A 6,400-nucleotide genomic window follows, 5' to 3' on the forward strand; every position below is an offset into this window, starting at 1 on the left:
TATTCCCAAGAATCAATAGAGACCATGACATCCTCCACAATCCCTTCGGGAGTCACGGTGGAGCGATCTGCTAATTGCAGTACTGTCGAGGTCTTCCTCAAGGAACCCTGAAGATTGAGTTTAAGCATGGTATCCCTGGTCATCACATTAATGGCAGCCCCCAGATCAATCAAGGTGTGAGGGATAATGGTGCCATTGATGTGGACATCTACTACAGGACTTCCAGGATCTAGGTACTTTGGGCAGATGACTTGTCCTAGCATAAGGTCAGACAGTTGTCCTGTGACATTGATAGTTGAAGCATCTTTCTTCCGTCTACCTGGATGTTTGAAACACTTCTCCTTAACCAGTTTGTTGTATATTGGCACATCCTTGATGGCTTGGAGAAGTGGTATTTTTACACACAACTGCTTGAGCTCACCCAGAAGCTCATCTTCTTCTGGGTTAGGTTGTGTGGTGGCTGTTAGTCTCTCAGGAAAGGGTGGAATAGCCTTTGGTTCACTTTCCTGTTTATCTTCCCCATCCTCCGGGGGAGGAGGTTGGCGATCTGGTAGAGTCTTTCCAGATCGAAGATTGATCTCCTGGATCTCCACAGCATAGGTAGGGCATGAGGTTTCCCCAGTGTATACCTGCTGGGCCTGTCTATTGTTGGGGTTCGGGTTCGGTTGAGCAGGCATTTGAGGTTGCCTTGGAGGAGCAGGAGGTAATGGTTGAGGTTGAACTGGTGGTGGAGGCAAAATGGCAGGAGGAGTGTTGTATTGGGGCCTCCACCCCGACTGAGGTGCATTCCATTGAGGCTGCGGCTGGGCATGTGAGTGATATGAATGAGAAGTAGGTTGAGCGGGGTACTGAGGTGGGTAAGACCATGGAGGAGGCATGGACCATGAAGGATGAGCAGGGGGACCCCAGGAAGGCATGGGAGTCGACTGGTTGGGGTTGTAATAAGCTTGAGATGCCCCTTGCATCCCCTGCTGGTAAGGCCTAGATCCTTGTGGCCTCCTTTGGTTGAGGTAGTAGAGAGGTTCGGTGGGAGCTTCTGTCCCTTGGTACATGGCTTTAAACCCAGGTAAGGTTGGACACTGATTTGTGGGATGGTCCTCCTCACAAACGAAACACACTTCAACCGAATGCAATGGACATTCGTTCTTAGGGTGCCTCCTTGTGCACCTAGGGCAGAAGACGGCCAAGGCTCTCTCAGCCTCTTCTTTCTTTTGCTGAATCCTGAATGTGTCAAGCTGCATGGCAATGGTTTGTCTCACCTCACTCTTAAGATCTTCTAGTTGATTTGCAAGCTCATGTTTGGAGAAAGGGACACTAGTTGAGAGGTGGTTTCCTCTACCTCGTTTCCTAGCTGCCTTGGAGTGGTTTCTAAACACAGTCTTGATGTCCTCATAAGGCAGTTGGCAAATGTCCCCCCTAGCTAACATGTGAAGGGTATCTAAGAGGTCTTCAGGGACCCCTCGGAGTAGGACCAACTTGAGGGATTCAGGGTCAAGTGTGCACCTGGCCCGCTTATAGCTTAGTTGGAACCTCTCCTCATAATCCTCTAAGGACTCATCATTTCCCATGGACATCCGAAAGATTTCCCCCTTTGTTTCCTTGGACCTACAGTAACCCCGGTACTTGGTGTTGAAAGCTTGCTGCATCTGAGCCCAAGTGGTGATACTATTCCCAGGTAAGCCCATGAACCAGCGTAGTGCTGCATCCTTAAGAGTGGAAGGGAAAAGTTTCAACTTTTGCTCATCTTCAGTGTAGTCATAGGTTCTACAAAGGACAGCAAACTCAAACATGAAGGTATCTGGATCTTCAGTGGTCAGCCCATGGAAGTGAGGTAAGGCGGAGGGGCTAATGTTCTTCATTTTCATCTCTCCATTGGTCTCTCGGATGGGGAAGGCACCTTCTATTCTCTCATCTTCTCTTCTATTATCAGCCATAGCTTCAAATGGAGTGGTCTCTAACTCTTCTTCTACTATAGGGTCTTTGGATATCTCAGGATGTTCACCTATAGGTTCTTTTGGGTCACTGTCACCAAAGAAGAGAGAAGGGTGACTCAGTGATGTGGTGGGGGTGTTTGGTAGGAATTTGCCTGATCTATCTTGGTTCCTACGAGGCATGAAATGGAAAAGACCTTCTTTTTCTTTTGATTGCTTTTGCTTTTTTCTTTGGTACCTGCAAAACTGAAACAGACTGATATACAACTAACTATGAAAGATGCAGAATTAGACTGAAAGCAGGAAAAAACTAATCTACTTTGCTCAACTGAAATTGCAAGAATGGAAAGGCTAGTCTACGCTTGCAGAAAGGAAATGCTAATCTATGAAAGCAGGAAATGCTAATCTATGAAAGCAGGAAATATCTATGCTACTTTTGCAGAATGGAAATGAAATAAACTACTTAGCAGAAGGTAAGAGTAAGAAAGTAGAAGAAAAGCAACAATTACTAATACTCTGACGCTTCCCCGGCAACGACGCCAAAAAGATAGTGGGCTCCAGTATTGTAGCAATAATGCTACAACTCCTGGAGCTCCCTATCTCTAATTTTATCAACCCGGTAGTTCGTACAAACTTGGAAGCGACGGTGCTGTATGCACAAGTACTAGCTCTTGTCGCAGCTGTCACTTGGTCAGCTGGCACAAGTCCGCTAGGGCTCAAGCCAACTTCTATAGGCTCACAGAAGAAGCTTTATGAGTGATCGATGAAAGCTATCTTGAAGGAAGCTAACCTACTTTGCAAAAAGGAAATGGAAAGCCAACGAAGCATAGAAACCCTAATTTAACTAGCTTGACCCTTATAATGCAAAAACGTGAATGAAACTTCTACCAATGATGCTATTACATGCAGTGAGTTGAAATACATGAATCTAAGCTACTTGCACTTGAAAAGACATGTTTTTGTATTTTGTCATTAAGTGGTTGGGTTTATTGTGATGGTGCTTTTGATTAGGGTTTGGTTGTGCAGGAGCGGTTGGAATGGAAGGAAAGCATGGACAAGGTCAGGATGGCTAAGGGAGGTCCCAGAGGGTCTCTAGCATCGATCCCCATAAGTCTACCACGTTCGGATGCTCAGCAACCGAGTTTACAGACTTCTACAGGAAGTCTGCAGGGGATCCTATAGGAAACTCAGGGGTTTCTACAGGAAGGCTGTGCAATTCTACAGGATGATTGGCCGTGGGAGTTTTGGGAGATGGCGAAGTGTTGGAGTGGTGTGGGAGGATAGGTGAGATGGAGATGGAGCTGGTGATGGCTCAGGAGCAGAAAAATCAGATGGAGGAAGAGTGCATGCAGTGGTTTGATGGTTGGAAGGATGGGATCAACGAAAGTGTAAGTAAATGGAGCTAAGTGAATAATGGATGAGTGGGAGGGTAAAAGAGCTGGACAGAGGCCGAATGAGTGACTTGAGGAGAGATCAAGAAGAAGAAGAAGAAAATGGAATGATATGGAGCAGTGTAAATGAAACAAATGACTTATACACCAAAACGAGGATTCATTAACCTATGATATATGTGCCATGAAACCTATGAACAGCAATGGAAAACCAAGAAATGAAACTCGTGCATGGAAGTGAAATGTAGAAGTATGGATCTGTGTCAAAAGTGCATGGATGGATCTTCAACGTAAATGTCTATGTTGCAGCTTGCATGGAAGTGAGAAGAACTGCGTTTCTTTTTGGTGGCTGATGTAGACTTCACCCTAATCCCTAACAGAGATGGCAGTGAGCCTTTACAACCTTTTTCTGGAGCTCCAATAGATTATATCTATCCTCTTCTAACCTAAGCAGCTGGAAACAAATTCACCATAAACTAATCCTATCTAAGCTCATAAGAAAGTCTAAATTAACAAACTGTAAATTCGAATTGCATGGTAAAGTAAAACTCAAAGTGCTGGAACGAAATGCAACAACATTACAACACTGAGGAGATCTATTGCTCTCAGGTTGGGCCCTAACCTGAGAACTATAGCTCCTTGAGAAAACTCAGAACTAAATCAAAATCTGCCTTCTTTATTCATAATCTGATGTCATGCCAAATTGGCTTACAGAAAGGAACAAAAACCGAGCTCTAGCTCGTACTTCCAAATTACAAGAGCAATACAAAAGTTCAAAAAGCTCCTATCCAAGGCTACGGCCTCAGCATTTATGCAAAATGATCATCCAACAGGTGTCCTTGATTTGAGGAGCTCGGCTGTCCAACTGAAGTCTAAACTGCTGATCCTGTAGGACAGTCATAACTGTTGTTCCTGTAGAACAGTTATAACTGTTGTTCCTGTAGAACAGCTGGCTGCCTCTAAGCTCGGTGGGGAGATGGATTGGAGCTCGGAGCTATGGTGGGAATCGAGAGGAAGGTCCCAAGACTGTGGACGTCCTCTCCTAAAAACCAGCAGTGCCACCTCACTGTCTCCTTGTCTCCTTTTCACGTGGTCTTTTCTCCCTTTTAATGCCAAAAACCTGAAAGCATCATGCATTAGTCACGTAGATAAAATGTCTACCCTTCTTCCTACAAACAACACGAATAAACTAAGAAATGCATGCATAAGCAATAAAAAGTGAATGGTTTGAGCAAAGCAAGTAGGCCAAATGAGCCCAAATTATACCAAAAATTGGGGCTCATCAACATCCAAGCTACGTTGACATTCCTCATCCCAATAGAATGTCACATCCTTATTTAGCAGTTTTTCCATTGGCGCGGTAATTTGAGCATAAGATTTGATGAATTTTTTGTAGTATCTCGTGTGTCCCAGCATTGCACGTAGCTGCTTGACATTCCTAGGGGTCTCTAAATTCACAATCACCGTAATCTTTGTAGGGTCCACCATTAATCCTTGCTTACACACAACATAACCCATCAAGATCCCGAAAGGAACACAAAATATACATTTTTTCAAATTTAGCGCTATCTAGTATCTTCGACATGTATCCAACATAAAACACAGAATTATTACATGGCGCTTTGCCAAGCCAAACACAGTCCAGTCATCAAAGTATACTTCCAAAAACTTATGAATGAATTCTTTGAACACTATTATGACTATGCGGGAAAATATTGTAAGCGCGTTCTTCAATCCAAACAGCATAATAGCGTACTGAAAGCAACCCCATTTTGTCACGAAGGTTTTTTTGCTTCTATCCTTTGGGGAAATCTTAATTTGATGATAACTAAAAAACCAGTTAGTAAAGGAATAGGCTTGCTGGCCTCTGACATTGTCTAACACTTCATCTGTAAACGACGTTGGAAATGGATCATGAACACATTCATCATTCAACTTGCACAGTTCTACGCAAATCCTTATTTCGGCCTTTTGTTTCTTTTCTTGGACTACCATCAGGCTCACCCAATTAAAATCTTCAATAGGTTCTATAATTCCTGCCTCCAGCATTTTATCCAGCTCTTGGTGAACCTTCTCCTTAGACTTAGGATTAAGACGATAAGGCCTTTGTTTAATAGGTTTCGCGTCTGGTTTCAATGTGATCCTCATAATGCCCAAATCACCAAGTATTCCATTTAAATCTGAAAACTTAGTGGGGAAGAGATCCTAGTATTTGCGAAGTAATTCAACAATGTTGTCTATTGTAGCATCATCCCAATAGTCTCCAATCTTCGAGAAATTTGGTTCTTCTTTAGTGCCAATGTTTACATGTCATGTTTTCAAAGGTGCAGAGATGTCTGGGTTCTCTACTTACGGTCCTTCTACTACGTGATGCCCTTATGTCTTAGGAATATTGATATTGGTCGGGTCTTTGTCCTCCTCTTCGGTAGTTACATTATAGCATTCCATTGTGTGGCATAGCTAGGTACTCCAGTCTAGTTGGGTCCATTCCATGGGTTCCTTCGGTGTCCTGAAGATAACTGATTTAATTTCTTGAAGTGCTTCATCGATGCTTGCAAACCCATCCTTGAAGCTAAAAGTCAATAAGAAACCTTCCTTCAATACATCCCATTCCATAGTGTTGTGGTAGAGCTCTGTTTCGAGATACCAGTTCATGGGGATTGTATCTAAGGTATTGTAAAATATATGTACCCATTCTGGCTGTCGTTCCATCCCCCATGCCTTAGTGCACTTTTCCAGGTGATCACGCAGATCATCCTTCCCATTATACTTCTCAGTGATTCTTGTGTTGGCATGCCCAAATCATAACTTCATCATTCGCCTATAATCTCACCATCTAGCAAAACTGTCCTTATGCATACCCCTTCATTGTGCGGGCGTAGCATGCAACACCAACTCCAATGCTTGAAACCAGTGGTCTTCAAGGACTTCACGTTCAAATTCATCTAAAAAAATATCTAGTTTAGTCAAACCATCATAATAAGGTAGCTTTCTTACCTCTAACGAAGCACAACACAGTGACTTCACCATCATATTCCATCGCAATGTAGATACTTCATGTAAGCGGTTTTGCCAATG

This window comes from Pinus tabuliformis, chromosome J, assembly GCF_031772625.1.
Source record: "Pinus tabuliformis cultivar Carrire ecotype Pingquan chromosome J, CPIR1, whole genome shotgun sequence".
Taxonomy (NCBI): domain Eukaryota; kingdom Viridiplantae; phylum Streptophyta; class Pinopsida; order Pinales; family Pinaceae; genus Pinus; species Pinus tabuliformis.